The 16,588-nt window shown below is 38.8% G+C and overlaps 1 long non-coding RNA gene across 4 annotated transcripts in view; it reads left to right on the top strand.

The window, feature by feature from the left end:
- The window catches only part of LOC110392455, a 52,255-nt gene that overhangs the window by 24,245 nt on the left and 11,422 nt on the right, over window positions 1-16,588 (top strand). The window lies entirely within an intron of this gene.

The raw sequence follows: 16,588 nt of genomic DNA, 5'->3' as shown, positions 1-16,588 counted from the left end.
ACATTAGGTGTTCCAGAAAAGTACAGAGCTTAAATTCCAAATCAAGTCTTTTAAACTGATTTTGGATACCTAATTGCATATACTTATGAAACAGTTGTCACTTAGACAAGGTTGGAGACTTGGGCTCGGAGCTGGACAGAATTGGTATATGTTAAGCAAAGCATTCTCAGGGCTACATCTAGTCCTTCTCATCCTGTGGTGTACCAGACTACACACTGAAGTGCCTGCCCCAATGTGTCTTTTGTCTGTAAATGATAGTCTCAGGAGAGCCTTGTAACTCTAACAGTTGAAGGTTTTGTCCTAGAAAAACTTAGGCAATGTGTATCTTCAGTGTATTGTTTTGTATCATTAAATGATGTGCTTCATTTAAAAGCGTTTATGTGATCTAGTGAGCCATTTTGATAGAGATTTTTTGATCTAAGAAATATTTTTTAAGACTTCAGCAATGTAGTTCAGTTTTTCTTCTTGCATCGAGACTTTTTTTTCCCTCTTCTCTGCGAAGCCAACAATGTGATTTTTTTGGAAGGAACTAGTTTTGTTCCTCAAATACATTAGTATAACTACCTATTCATATTTTATTTGTTTCTTTCATTTCTCCCCTTTTATCCATCCAAAAATACTATGCTGTAACTAAAACCCAGATATATAATTATTGATGTGCTTATTGTTCAGTTCAGTGGATCTTCTGTGAGGTTTTTTTTTTTCCTAAGTATTTATACCCACATTCAAATCCTAGTGATCATTTTGGACTCCTCTCCAGCTTGGACTCTGTAATTCCCATAACTTACCTATTCACTGGCCTTCAACAGAAAATGATTTTTCAGCCTGTAAATGATATCTACAGAAGTCATCTTCTAGCGCTTTATTTCCTGCGTGCATTCAAGGACATTTGGTATATTAGCAGCTCCTTTGAAACTCTTCTCTTAAACATTGTAGAAATCGAGCCTGCAGCTCTTAGGCCTTATTGAGAGTTTACTTGCTGCTGATTAAGCATGTTCAAGCTACTTCAGTGACAGTAAGTTTGATTATATCTTATATGAGGTCGGGTTAAGGCACTGTTCTTAGCCTTTGTTCTGGATAATTCATTTCTAGCCAAAACCAGATTTGTTCAAGTGATACAAAGAAAGAAATTACCGTTTGTATGGTCATTCCTAGCATCTTTTATTGGCATCACCAGAATAATTATGAAAGTAAAGCAGGCTAGGTTTCTTTCTCGAAATTATTTCTTCACTCTGCATGCCTTCAGTAACAGTACTGAGGCTATTGTTGCAAAAGATGGAGGAAAAAATTGTTGAACTTGGTTTTACGTGTTTTTGTTTATATCTTGTTGCATAAGGTGATTGTATTTTTTTTTGTTTTGTTTTACTCAAGGTCAAAGTTAAAAGCCACTTTATGTTCAAATGACAAAGGCCCAGACCTACGTGTTGGAATGCCCTGGTATCAGCTATGCTCGAAGCATTTCTACTAAGTAGTAAATGGCCTTGCTGTGATTGTGCTCCATGCTTTTTTCTTTTCAAAATGCAAAATGCTCAGGGGTCTGGTGGGTATTTCTCCACTGTTCAGAATTTCTCTCCTATCATAGGTAGAGGTAGGCTTGAATGAAGGATTCTGGGGCTTCAGGGATGATACCAAAATTATCCGTCAGTGAGATACGATGAACATCTGAATATGGAGATTTGGCTACTGCAAGAATTAACGCTTTTATGGTGCCAGTCTTAAAATAGCTTTAAACATTGTGACCACTCGATGTCATACGGTAGGGACAGAAAGATAAGAAAGATATACCATGCTTTTTTCTTTTTTTTTTGTCATTCATTTTTTCCAGGGTTGCTTTCCAGCAAAAAGTGGGTTTCCCCCTCCCCACAAACCACCGTAGGCTGGACTTGGAGAACCTTACTGTCTTGACAGCTTCCTTGCCAGGGCTTTTCATCTCAACTGGCTCCATTGTTAGATCTCACAGTTTTTTCCTTGTTGTCAGGCTGTCAGAAAACACGCTTTCTGTTAGCAACATCAACGGAGCAAAGACAGCAGGCAGCTGTCAATAGCACACTTTTGATTCCAATAATTAGATGACAATAACTCCACTAAGAGGGAAAAGAACACAAACAAAAGTAACCTTTTTCAAATGTGCATGTATTTTTTTTAAAAGGTGGTTATTTTTGGCAGATGTGGAAGCCTTAATTGACAGGAGATATTGGATCTATTTTATCTATGTGATCAGCATGGATACCGCACAGCAATGTATCTTTCACTTTATAGAAATAGTTTGGTGGTGGGGAGGTGTCTGGTTTTCATCCTTTCAGCATCTTTTTTTCTTTTTCCTTCCTTCACTCTTTTTAAGAAATTTCTCCTTTGAACCCAACGACCTCTCCTCCTCCTTGGATTATTATTTTTTTTTCTTATTATGCTTTATCTGAGTTGATTTACCACATATGATTGAGCTTTTTCCACTAACAGCCTCAATACTTTGAAAATATCAACAAGCACTGAGCTGCTTTTTTGTGGCTGATTTCTTTTCAGCTGTTTTCATCCATCTGTTAAGGGTTGTTGCCCAGACAACACTTCTACTTTGTTTCTCCGTTGTTCCTTTACTGTAAAATATTGCAAGGGGGAGCTAAAAGTTCATGCCTGATTTGGAATATTTTTTAATTCATTTCAGTATTGGCGGAGATTTTGAGCTGAAGTTGCAAACATCTTTCTCAAAAAAATGCAATTAAAATTTTCATATCGAATGTTATTTCTCCCTTCCCACCCTGATAATCTTTCATCGTTCGCACTAAAAACCTATGATCTTGCAGAGAAGAAGGATGATGAGCTGCATAGTATATAGAAAGGTGTTTATGAATTGTGGCTTTGATTCCGTGTTGTAGGAGAGAAAAAGAGGAAAAATAGCTAATTCTGCCTGTTTCAAATACGGCTGTTTCAAAACCGGCAATGCAAAAACTGAAGCTTGTCCTGTTGTTCAGTCTCACTGTTCAGTGCTGTTCATCAAACTGTCTTCAGAAAGTTACCTGTTAATCATTGTTTTATTTTGAGTTGCCCACCTGTTCTTATCTGTCAGTGAGAATCTTCTCCTTATGTTACTGCCTGCCTGTTCTCATTTTTCTTGCCTCTTGGTGTCTAATTGTGAACTAGCATTTTCCTTCTGTTTAAATCACTTCAGAACTATTGATAATGGCTGTGGTTGTTTTATCCAGAGGCATTCACACTGAGATAATGAAAAGGTTAAAAAATACACAACGCTTACTCAAAGATTTAAGCTGTTGAAACTAAGGAAACTTAAGCTTACCAGAGTAGAATTTGTATTTGATTTGATAAGTTACATGTTTTGATATTTATAAACAGAAACTTAAAATTTAGAAGCATTGCTGGGAGAGAGCGTTGCCGGTTGGGAGGTACCTGTTACTTAAAAATAAGGAATGTTTCACTCACTCTTTCTACGGGTAAGCTGTGTTCAGTTCTTGGTAGTCGATGTTAACTTGATTGAGGTTGTCAGAAGTTAGGCTGGTGTCATTGTTTGGGTTTTACAGTTAACATAGTAAGAGGAAAATCACTTTTGAGTGGTTAACAGCAAGTCTGAAACCTTGATGCCTTTTAGTGATACAGAAATGGGTTTTTATTCAGGTAGTGCTAAATAATTTAGGACATTCAGGCTGAAGGCCTGTACAGTGATGAACTGAACAAAATGCTTTGTCACGGTAGTTTTTTTCTTAAAAATAAGAAAATAAAAAAGCTTTTTTCCAGTCTAGTACTGGCTACTGGCACCTGATGCTTACAGGCTTGATGATTTCTCTTGCGGTATGAATTCCTGCTACACTTCACAATTTTGGCTTATTACAAAGAGCTGACCTTGTAAATACCTGACAAGTCAGTTTTCAAGGTTTTCAACTTAGGTTGCTATTACTTCTCCTTTGGGTCCAGAAGAATCTTATTTTTTTGCTTTTTATAAATCATTCACCATGCTTTTGGAGCATGTTTCTCTATCAGTTTTTTAGCTCTGCTAGGAGGTTACTCTCAGAGCCTCCAGCGTTTGTTCCGTGACATATAGGGTACGTTTCCGTCATGTGGAACGTGAGTTGTAGCGCTCTTTGTACAAGATACCCTGTAAAGTCTCTTGGAGGCAGGGAGGCATTCTGCCCAGCAGGCATGTACCTTATGCTTCCCTCAAAGCATAAGGTCGGGTCTGAGCACACAGGAAATTATTAACAAAAATAAAAAGTCTATTCATCTCTCAGTGAAGAGTGGACTTGGTTTAAATCTTACGTGAATAAAGTTGTCCTTCCTTTTAACAAAACGTTCTTAAAACTTGTAAAAATGTTACACCAGACTTTTCATCTTCTAAGGACAAATTAACATAATCCGTTAAGGGAAGCATTTTGTTTTCATTTTTTCTCTTTAACGCTGTGGCCAACAAAAATGACCTAATAACAAAAGCTCTACATAACCGGACCTTTCCACAGTGGGAAAAATGCTGTTTTGTCAGTTTATAACTAATTTTCTAAATTTCAAGGCATTGTAGCAAAGAGCTATAAATTACTGTATGTTATCAGGGTCCACTGGCTTTGTAAAACAATGCTTTCAAAGGTAAAGAAATTGTGAAATTTGTGGAAAGGAAGATGTAATTAAACAGGCAGAGCTACATGAACGATTGTTAAGGAATGCTGTTCGTAGCTTAGGTGCTGGATGTTCTCAAATTCATTCAGCATGAAGGACAAAACTTGGCCGGTTTGACTGTATTGTGAAACCTCTTTGCGCCTAGTGAAAACTAAGATCTTTAAAATATAGATAACAAAAGTGAAAGATGACTCCCTCTGTTTTCTGTCCTCTGTACACTCTGAAGTGCTTTTAAGATGCATGGTTTTATTAACTTTCGGGTTTTTTTGTATTTTTTTCCCCTTGGGAAATACCATCATCTGCCGAATTGACTTCAAGATCTGTAAGGACTGTTGTCAGACTGTCCTTTGATCCAGCCTTTTCATATGTAGAGTCCGTGTGGAGGATAGATAATAGTACGGAATCATTGCAGTGAACAAGGGTGCGTCTGGTTTCTAGAGGGGAAAAAATACGTCAATCTCAAAATTCAGTTTAAACTCACCTTTTCCATTCTTTTAGTGGTCATTTTTTATAAATGCTTTCTTCAGTAATGTTTTCCTGGCTAGTAGCATCTCAGCTTCAGCTGATTACAGCAAATTATGAGATGGCGTAAAACAGTGGGGGGGGGGGGGGGGGGGTGGGAAGAGAGAATAATATTTGCTTCAAAAAAAAATTTAAAAGATGGTTCTGCATTTGGGAACTAATACTGTGTAGCTCCTTTATGATTTTTTGGGGGCAGAGACAGGGCCATTGCTTTGTAGGTTTGCTTAGGAAGCATTGCTTTTCAATCATGTACAATTGGTTCACAGTTTGAGAAGTTTCCACCACCTTTTCAGAATCCTGCCCCTTGATCTCTTTCCGTTCGGCATTGGCTTTACAAAGGTTTTGGCACTGGTTGTAGTCTGTATCAATGTGACATGTTAGGGCTCTATATGATCAGCTACTTAAAATCTTGTTGATGGGGAAAGTGTTGATAAATATTCTAAATCTTACATCTCTCTCTTGGTTTGCCAGTATTTGGGGAGAAACTTGAGCCATGGAGAATAAAAGCTCTTCTTAGCTTTGGAGTTCATATCATTTGTAGTCTGATCAGTTGGGTTGATTCATTAAAAAATGTAATACTGAGTGATCTCATTGACTTCACACATTTGCATGATTCTAAAAGGACAGTTGTATTTTCACTCGGTGATCTAGATGGGTATAAATTTGTTTCAGTTCCTGAAACCTTCTTCTCCCCGCCTCTCGTTCCACGTGGAAGAAATGGAGATGTGGTTTGTGAAGAAGATCTTTCTTCTTACCACTAAAAATAGTAGTGATGATCTTCATGGTTATGGTAGATCGGAGAGTGTGCGGACAGCTAAGGACATGTGAACTCTGTAAAAGACATTGTGCAATGTCAGTTTCCCTGAGGGTAGAAGCAACATTAAAAGCACGTCAACATTTCCTGCCACTTGGTTTAAGTCAATTCACTCAGACGTTTGGTTAGTAGACAAGAGTGTATATTACGGAGAAGGTATTATGAAGAAAGGAGAATGTAATAGCTGTCTGCAGATGCAGTAAGCCTGTGTGGAATGAGGTTACTAAGAAATACTGTAGAAGTGCTCTGAAATCACACTGATAGGTTTCTGCAGATACAGAGCTTTTGTTCGCGATTGCTAGAGAAACAACTTACTCTATTGGCATTTGAGTTTTCTGTTTGAGTACAAGTTTGTGGTATATGAAAGAAAAGCTCGGGTGCCCCTCAGAGATGTGCAGATGCTGCATTGGCTTGGCAGTCTGTTGGGTATCTCACAGATCTTAATAACCTTGAGAAATGCGGAAAAAATTATACAAGCCAGCCATCAGCATTATCAGTGTCTCCGTTGTGGCTAAAGTGAGCTTGGATTTACATTCTGATAACTGGAGCTTTTTTGTTTGTTCTTGACAGCGGTCAAAGTGGATGCCTAAGTAAGAGGCTAAAAGTGGGGTTAATAGATACTTGCCGAATGCTCACAGCCTCTGGCTATTGCTCAGAGACATTCTGGGCCAGTAGCAGTTTCTGTGTTTACAATCCACACAGTGGTTTGTCTCCTGTAAACACAGACAAGAAATGAGTTCTGTTCTGTCAGATCAGATCTCTTAGGGACAAATAATTTCAGCACTTCTTTGCCTCACTTATGTCACTTCAGTCAGCCCTAATGAACAGTATTTATGGCCCAGCGAAGGTGATTTAATGCATAGTGCAGAAGTGTAATTTAGTTTTCAGTAATTCTGATTATCATCTGCTTTCTCAATCCATTAAAAATTCTTCATTGTTTGTGCCAGTTTCCCTTCTGTGGCAACGCAGCACATAGCTTTGCAAATCTAAGGGGAAGGGGGCAGTTAACTTGTTTTCTTTCTTTGTCACGGTGGTTAACAATGTGTCTAGTAAAATATCAGCTTCTTACAGATGTCAGTTTAAACTGCTATAGCTTGTTCATTTGTGTCTGTACCATTAACTGTTAATTGAATTGGCTGAACAGTCATTGGGCAGCATACAAGTAGCCGCTAGAAGTAGCGGTCGGGAGTGAATTGTTCAAGGGCTTTCAAGTCAGATTTTTCCCCTAAATATTTGGGAAATATAAAAGGTTTTTTCTGTTGTTATTGTTGCTTTTTTTTTCCAGAGTTGTAGCAGCTAGCTAAAATTGTTGCCTTGTGAAATGCTGATGGTATTTATCTGAAGAATAATACAGAAAATAATTTAAATAACAGATGCTCATTTCTTATTAAATCCAGATTTTACTGAGATCCATTCTAAGTACACATACAGAACACGCTAACAAATGGATGGGCTCCATTATCAACTGTGGCAGGATATGGAGAGCACTTAAATTCTGAATACTTTATATATTTTGAGCCTGAATTTGCTGAACTACCATTCAAAGCTGTCTTAGCTTCCAAGGTGAAGATTTCTGATGGCTTTCAAGATACACTGTCACGCCTTAGTTTCAGTGACTTGAAGAAACCTCTTTGGTGGTTGAAGGTGTTACTAGGAAAATAGTTTTGTCCTGCAAACAGCTGAGTATCTCAAAGTGCCTCCAGACCAAGATTCAGATGAATTATTGCATATATTGATGAGTTGTTGCATCTGAAATACTTTGCAGTAAAACATATTTTTTAATCTTTCCTATCTATACAGTAGGAAATGTGTCTGGAGTCCAGACCTTTTCAGCATTTCCAATGTGTGACTCCTGTCATTAATATTCATACATCTACTTGTTTTAAGCTTAGCAGGGCATTCATGTTAAGCTGCTGCGAATTTCATAGACTATTAGATAATATAAGCATCTCAGAAGTTAGCAAAGAAGATGGGGCATGGTTTATTTCTGCAAGTGCAGATGATACATTTGAGTTGGTGGTAGAAGAAAATTTCTAGAGTTGTTAACCACTAATGCACGTTGCTTAAGTGAAACACAAATTCTGAGTTACGTAAACTCTTTTCTTAGTGTTTAACTGAGCTGTCGTTTGTAATCTGTCCCCTTGCCCTGTTAGGGTGATGCGTGTTTGCTGTATGTTACTCTGCTGGCATTTATAGTTAGCGTTGAGTCAGGAATTGAGCTGCCATTAGGCTGCATGTACCAAATGTAGCTATCAGATTAATGATTTCAAATAGTAATCAGGTGAGTTTTAAGTGTGTTAGTATTCAGAAGAATAGTCGATGATTAGCGAGGAGATACTGAATGCGATTGTGATTTATCAGTAGGATTACATCAGTAAGTTTTCACTTCTGTTTTTACAAACAGGAAAACCAATTAAGACTGCATGATGGTATAACATTGAAATGCACAATCTAGATGCTGATGAGAAACTTCAAGAAAATAGCGAGTAGGCTTGGAGCTGGTTCGCATCTTGTGCTGGTATTTTGTTGTGTGTCAGGGCTGTGCGTTCACCAAGGGAAAGAAGGTAGAAATAGGTTCAAGTGAAAATTCAGTAACATTGCAATACTGTACAATACAGCAAAAACCTGAAAGGGTCCAAAAATTCGGAGAACTTCTCTGTGTATCTTGTCTCCAAGATTTTCCTGTGCATAGTTCAGGAAAATACTTTCTCACTTTAGAAAAAAAGAAAGGGACTGTGGGTTTTTCATTTTTTTCCTTTAAATTTAGAAATAGCAATTTCAACTTCTTAAAATATTTTTTGTCTGTGTACTGAAATTAAGGTAGAATCTCAAAAATTTACTCTGGCACTAATTGGCGCTAACTAATTTGTGCTACTCCATGCACATTTTGAGATGCCAGCTCACTGAATGGAAACGTATTCCTAAGAAAATCATTAAAGTGTTTGCAGCTAAGTTGCACCAGTTTTATTAAAGGAAGTTAAAGTTAATTAAACAATTTTGTCTGTTGGTAACAAGTAAAATTTACCCTTAGTTCAATTTTTCCAAAATGCTTATATTAAGTCAGGCAGAACGGTGACTCAGCTCTCCTTTCAACTGTGGTAGTGATTACATTTCTGTTAGACCTCAAACTGTCTGATATTTCCGACAGGTCTTTCTAGCAGCTTGGCATTTATAGCTTCCACAACTGCTAACAGCAGCGACTAGTGACTAATTGCTTGGATTTTAATGATTAGGTTGTGAAATTCTACTTAAAGCAAGTATTAGTGAGACAAAAGAAATGCTGATGGCATGTTTACTGTAGCTCTGTTGCTCCCGAGGAGTAGGAAGGTGTACTGCTCCTAAAGCAGTAGTTGTGGTGTAACACTAAATATATCAGTCTTAAGCTGGACCTGCAACAGGCTATGTTAAATTAAGTTTATGCATGGGAAGTAAATTGCTGCAATCTGCAGACAGCAGCTTTTGACCTTGACTGTTCCTCGGTGAAGGAAGTCTAGTGATATGCTAGATAAGGCTTTCAGTTCATGCGTTGGAGATGCTAATAAATGGAAATTGTTTTGAGACTTCATCTCGTGTTCACTCAGATGGCTGGTTACTTTTTTTTTTTATTATTATTTAAAAGGTAAAATTTAAAAAAAAAAAAAAAAGAAGGATCTGTTGAATGGGAAAAGGTAGCGATAGCAGCTCTCTGAAGCTGCATTAGTGTCTGTGACTGGTGTAGGGGAAAAAAAGAAAAAATACTGTTTAAAATGAATGAAGTGTAGGATTTCTTAGAAGGGTTTGTCTTATTCCTGAGAAAGTATTTGGTTTCCCTTATGCTCAGTTCAGTTTTGTTGGGCTAGGATATTTAATGAAGATGTTGAATCCCGTTAGGAAAGTGTACTTTCTGACATCAGTGTTCAGGACAGATGAGGATTTTGCCATGGAAACTTTCTAACCCTTCAAAATATGTCAAACAGGACTTTATCTAGGAACTCCAAACTAGGTGCACTCCCTAATCAAATCAATTAGGGTTTCACTGAAAATATTTTTAGAAAGAATAGAATAAAACTGTGTTAACAGCTGTTGGACTTCTGGAGAGGAAAAAGTACTGATTTGTTACGTCTAACACACTTTTGGTATATCTCATTCTTTAGAAACTAAGTATTGAAGTGTCTAATTGTGAATATCTTTGGAAACGCATGTAAAACTGTCTTTTTGTATTTAAATCGCTCAAAGTATAAGCTTTTATAAAAAAATTGAATGTTCAGATGCTTGGAAAGGAAGATTAAAATAATAGAATACGGAATTTGACAACTTGCAGTTCCTTTTTTAATAAAAGTAGGTTTTCTACCAACTTCTCTGCTCTGCTGTTTAAGGGTCTATTCCTGGTTCCTGCTTCCAGCTGCCAGAATATTGAAGCCTTCACCCTCTCTTGCCAGGAGAAACAGGTGCGGAGTGCACTTCTTTGATTCTTGGAACCCATGGCTCCCCCTGCAGTCCTTTTAAGAAACTAAAGTGCCTCAGACGCTTGGCCATTCCGTCTGTTCTTCTTTCCTTGGCAGAAAGGCAATAGGTAGAATAGTGTTCTCTTACCTCCACCTTCCAGTCTATTTCTACATATTCAGGATAACTGCATTTCCTATCTGTTTATATTGAGGCTTAAATTATGCCTTCGCTTGCAGATGGCTGGGTAGGTACACTTTATATAGCTGAAACTTAGTAGAGAATCTGGGCTCTTGCTTCCTTAAAAAGAATAGGAGAAGGGTGCTGGACGTGTTACTGTGATGATGGAGTGAAGAGACGCTGAGAGACGATTTGGGGGAAGAAACATCCATATGCATTTTATAGAGAACTGTATCTGGAGGAGAAGAAGAATAACTTTTCCAGTTAGCTGTGGCTGTTGATTGCTGTTCCTCTTTTCAGTTCATCTTCTGGTAGTCACTTAATCAAAACTTTAAATATTATGTGCTCATCCTTTATGTATTGTCATTGGGAAAATAATACCTAAATATTTGAGTTTTTATGTACTTCTTTGATTTCAGAAGTAACTCTAGTGAATAAATTAGCAAGGCCGTAAGAGCTAATTTTAGAAAATATAAATAACATCCATGGAATTTTCCTTGAGTGGTTTGCTCATTAATTTTGTTTTCAGAGGAATCTCTTTAAATTAAGATGGACTACCCAGTAAAACAGTTTTGACATTCAAATGTCAAACAAAGCTGGTTATGCATTATTTTACTTTATAAGCTTATTCTAGACTTCTTAGAACAGCAAATAAGCTGTGTAGCCTTTTCTGACAAAAAAAAAAAATGCCCTCCCCCACCCCAGTAATTCAAATTTGAAAGTGAAAAATACAGATCACTGATTGTGAAGTGGTATTTACCATATACAGGCAAACAAGAATCATAGAATGGTCTGGGCTGGAAGGGACCTTTAAGATCATCTAGTTCCAACCCCCATGCTGTAGGCAGGGACACCTCCCAGGAGACCAGCTTGTTCAGAGCTGCATCCAGCCTGGCCTTGGATGCTTCCAGGGAGAGGACATCCACAACCTCGCTGGGCAGCCTGTTCCAGTGTCTCACCACCCTCACAGTAAAGAATTTCTTCCTAATATCTAGTCTAAATCTACCCTCTTCCAATTTAAAACTGTTTCCCTTTGTCCTGTCACAGGATGTCCTTATAAAAAGTCCCTCTCCAGCTTCCCTGTAGGCCCCCTTCAGGTACTGGAAGGCTGCTATATGGTCTCCCCAGAGCCTTCTATTACCCAGGCTTTAGAGCCCCAGCTATCTCAGCTTATCCTTGTAGGGGAGGTGCTCCAGCCCTCTGATCATTTTTGTGGTCCTCCTTTGGACCTGCTCCATGTCCTTCATGTGTTGGGGGCCCCAGAACTGGACACAGTACTCCAGGTGGGGATTCACAAGAGTAGAGGGGCAGAGTCACCTCCTTCAACCTGCTGGCCATGCTTCTCTTGATGCAACCCGGGATACGGTTGGCCTTCTGGGCTGCAAGTACACATTGCTGGCTCATGGTGAGTCTTTCATCAACAGACATTCCCAAATCCTTCTCCTCGGGGCTGCTTTCAAGCTGTTCTCCACCCAACCTGTATCTGTGCTTGGGATTGCCCCAACCCACGTGCAAGACCTTGCCCTTGGCCTTGTTGAACTTCACGAGGTTGGCATGGGCCCACCTTTCAAGCCTGTCCAGGTCCCTCTGGACAGCATCCCTTCCCTCTAGCATGTCAACTGCATCACTCAGCTTGGTGTCGTCTGAATACTTGCCGAGGGTGCATTTGATCCCACTGTCCATGTCACCTACAAAGATGTTAAATAACATGGCACCGATCCCTGAGGAACACCTGTTGTCAGCAGGCTCCACTTAGACACTGAGCCATTGACCGCAACTGTCTGAGTGTGACCATCCAGCCAATTCCTTATCCAGTGAGTGGTCCGTCCACCAAACCTATTTTTCTGCAATTTGATGATCAGGATGTCATGTGGAACAGTGTCAGATGCTTTGCACAAGTCCAGATGACATCAGTTGCTCTTCCTTTATCCACAGATGCTGTAACTCCATCATAAAAGGCCAGCAAGTTTGTCAGGCCTGACTTGCCCTTGGTGAAGCAGGTTCAGGAAACAATCAGGTTCTGCAAAAAAAGGCTAAGCTGGATCGGACCTATAGAATAGCCTGATGCATAGAATTACAGAATGGTTTTTTGTTGAAAGGGACCTTTAGAGATTATCTAGTCCAATCCCCTTTCTGTGGGCAGGGACACTTCACTAGATCAGGTTGCTCAAAGCCCTGTCCCTTTCACTGCGTAAAAACGATCTTCCTGTCAGGAACAGAAGTGCTTGTATTGTTTGTGTTTTGTCATCCTCTAGTACTCAAGTAAATCTTCATGTTTATATGGATAAGTAAAAATGTACAGTCAACAAGGACTTTAAAAATTCAGTGTTGCAAGTTATGTTTGAACAACAACAAATTGTGTATTAATTTGTATATTTTACAAGTAACTGTATATCCTTTAATGTTGCTTTTGTGAGTGGATTAGCTTTTATTTAAATAGTAGTGAAGAAGCGACATTTATTACTGCACTGTCACACTGCTTTCTTGTGTGTGCATTGGTCATATGTTGCTTTGTCTTAATGCAGATCTGGGCTTTATTCACATAAAATCTTTCCTCTGCCTCGGACCTTACTTTGTTCAGAGCTTTCATTCTTAGAGATGTTCCAATTTGTGCTCATTGTTTCTTGTCCTCCCACCATTCCCCTCTGTGGTGAGCCTGGCTCCTTGCTGTGACCTCCTTGTGGGTACAGGTAGGCAACCCAAAACCATCTCCAGGCTGAACAAGCCCAGCACCTTCAGCCTTTCCTCACAGGTCGGGTTCTGCAGGACTGAGCATCTGAGTCGTCTCTACTGCAAAAGCCAGCCCACTCTGTGGGTATGTTTTCTTGTGGGGCCTAAAACTAAGTGCATTGTTCCAGATACGGCCTCTTGAGCGCTGAGTAGAGGGAATAATCAATTCCCACATATACTGGCAAGGCTTGTATTAATACAGCCTGGGATACCGTTGGCCTTTCCAGCCAGGGCACACTGCTGGCTCATGATCCATTTGCTGCCTGCCAAGACCTTTTCCACAGAGCTGCCTCCTAGCCTGTCATTCTTCAGCCAGTATCTTTGCCAGGGCCTCTCAGGTGTGGTGCTTGCAGCTGTCCTATCTGAACTCACTGTTCCTGTTGCTCCATTCCTCCGGCCTATCTAGGTCCCTCTGAGTGACAGCCCTGGGAATGTTAACTGAGCCTGACCATCCCAGAGTACATGATGTTGGCCCTTCAGGTCACTGGTAAAGATTTAAAGATCATTCCTAGGACAAACCTCTGCAGCATCCCACCTTTTACCAGCCTCCAGATAGCCTACCACCCATTAACTATTCTCCTCTGACCACTCAACTGTGTTTTAACAGTCATCCATTCTGTAAGAGTTTTCCAGTTCCCTGATATTCAATTTCTTAAAGTCCTCATGTCCTCTTCTAGCGTCCCAAGGCATTTCATTGTTAGCTTTTTTTGCACAATGAAAACCTACCAATTAATCTTTATTTCATATATTCAGCAGTTCCTATGTTCATGACTACTTTCTTGCTCTGTGACTAATTTTCTTGGTGAAGTTCTTGTAAGACTTTGCCACTGCCTTTCTTCTAGGAAGCCTAGTACTAGGCTTTTTTTTATAATGCAGATTACAGTCATTTCAGATAATTCTACCTAGTGTCCGAAATAAAGCTAACTGGTTCGTATTCAAAGTAGATTTGGGGTTTTTTTTTTAGTTGCTTCAAAACAGATTGGATCTGGACCTACAAGAATGTTGTCTCTAGCCCAGGCAAATTGTAGTTCTTAATTATTTGCCTGCTCTTCTCTTTGAAATGATAATTTTTGATAGATATGCATGCTAGATAATAATGTTCTTGAACAGCTCTGCTACTAGCATAATTTACTTTACATTTGTAGTAAAGCGGCAGTTTTATTGGCAATACTTTGGCAATTGCCTTGTTTTGGTGGTGATCTAATGTTCGAGTTCTCATTCAGATTTCTTGTTTATGGTCTAATAAAATAAATTCCTGTCCCTTTCTAAATTTTTATTGGTTTTAAAATCTTTCTATTTTTATACTTGAATTTTTACAATTTCTTCTTTTGTACAGCTTCGTTAAGCTGAATTTCTATTTTATGTGGGAGCCTTGTCAGTTTAGCGTTATATGTGCTGTGTATCATTCTCCTTTACTCCCGAACATTGTATTTCATTCTTCTTCCTGGTATTGCCCACAAACCGTTCCCTTGCTTACCATTCACGTGAACTGCACTCATTTCATACCAGCAAGAGGCATTCCTCAACTCAGCTGAACATAGAATGTACTGAACAGAGTAATTCGTGCTAGAATACCTCCTGATTTCAGGTTGTGCATGAGTAACTTATTCACCACTTTACCCTCACTGGCAGAACCATCCTGTTCTGGTGTGCCACCACAAATCTGTTATCCCAGTTATCCCATTTTTCTTATTATTTTTTAATTTGCAGCAACTCAGCTAGTGGAATACCTTTCACTTGACATTTGAGAACAGATGTTAGAATTCTTGAGAAGCAAGTGTAGGCTGAGGTGCAAGCAGATTTTAATGTGTTTGTTGTGGGGGGAATACACGCATAAAGTGCAAGTTGTTCATAAAATTGTTTGCAAGTTGCTTGCACGCTTCTTTTTTGCTTTCAGACTATGCTTTAAAACAAAATTACTGTTTCGACTGTGGGTTGCATGGGTACATATTTACAAATGGTTACTTGATTGACTGTCTTCTGGATGCTGTTACCAGCATATAGCTTTCAGTTTCTCAGTTCAGTTGGTGTTTACTTGGGACTGTGTCTGTGCAGGAGGGAAATGTAATTTCTGTTATCCTTGTTAGATGACACTGTGCAGGTAATGTTTTTGTCAGTATTTTTCACTTGTCAATGTGATCAAGACAGAAATAAGTAAAAGTTATCTTTTAGGAGAGGGACGCTAGGGAAAGGCTAGGGTAGTGGCTGTTGGTTGGTTCGTGGGTTTTGTGTGTGTGTTTTGTTGATGTTTTCATCCTTAAAGGGGTAGCTAAATTATGTTATCTTTACTGACAGAATAGAGCTCTCCTTTACTTTCCATTCCCAGTGTAACATAGTGGATCATGGATTTGTGTGTGATCATGATTTATTTGCTTTATTTCTTGTATAGCTTGTTGAACATTGCATTGTGGCCTGCTTGCTGACTTCATGTAAAGTAGAGCATTGCTAACTATGCCTGGATGTTTCTATAAAATACTAAGTGCATGTGTCAAATTTCTGTAGAAAGAGAAGAATATTCTGCTACCTTTGCAAGAGCTTCTGGCTGAATGAAGTAATTAAATGAAGTGTGCATAATTAATGAATAAATATAATGTAATTCCTCTTTCTCGGTGAAGAAATTACAGAAAATGTAGGCTAAAATAGTATTTTAAAAGCAAACAATTAAACAGAAAACTTCCTTAGTGCCCTTGGAATCTTTTATCATGTGAGCCAAAGGAAATGCCTACCTTATGTTGTCATTGGAACAGCATTTATTTGAGGTTCCCTTAGGCCTCTTTTTTACCCTTCTAACTAAGCTAGATACGTGCAGTGAAAGTCTTTTTCTTGTAAAGATATATTTTTATATGAAATAGTCTGTTTTTACAGCAGTTTCTATCTGTAGTTAGGTTTTTTTACAAGAAAAAGAAAACTAACTTTTTTTGAGAGAGACTGTTTTTAGATAAACGTGGTTTTGTTTGTTTTGCCTTTTTTTTTTTTTAATTCTTATACACAAGAAAGAAGGGATAGAAGTCATACTTACTCAGAATAATGAAGGATGTCTGTAACAGTGAGATTTAGGATGCAGGTAAAATGACTGATAAGTCTTCTGCTGTAGCCATTAAATCATTCTTCTTCCCTTGCAAGATTTTCTGAGAATTGTGCAAGAAAATGATACCATAGCAATGGGGATGGAGATGAACATATGTTGCTTAGAAACTACATGGTCTGTTCTGGACCAGTCGCTCTGATAAAGTGGCTGCCTTAAGTCGTTGCATATGGAAAAGAGCCACTTCAGGTGATGTGCGTTTTGCTCCACCAATTTCTGAC

Source organism: Numida meleagris, chromosome 1, assembly GCF_002078875.1.
Source record: "Numida meleagris isolate 19003 breed g44 Domestic line chromosome 1, NumMel1.0, whole genome shotgun sequence".
Classification (NCBI taxonomy): Eukaryota; Metazoa; Chordata; class Aves; order Galliformes; family Numididae; genus Numida; species Numida meleagris.
Note: the sequence above shows the minus strand (reverse complement) of the source record. Positions and strands in the feature narration are given on the sequence as shown.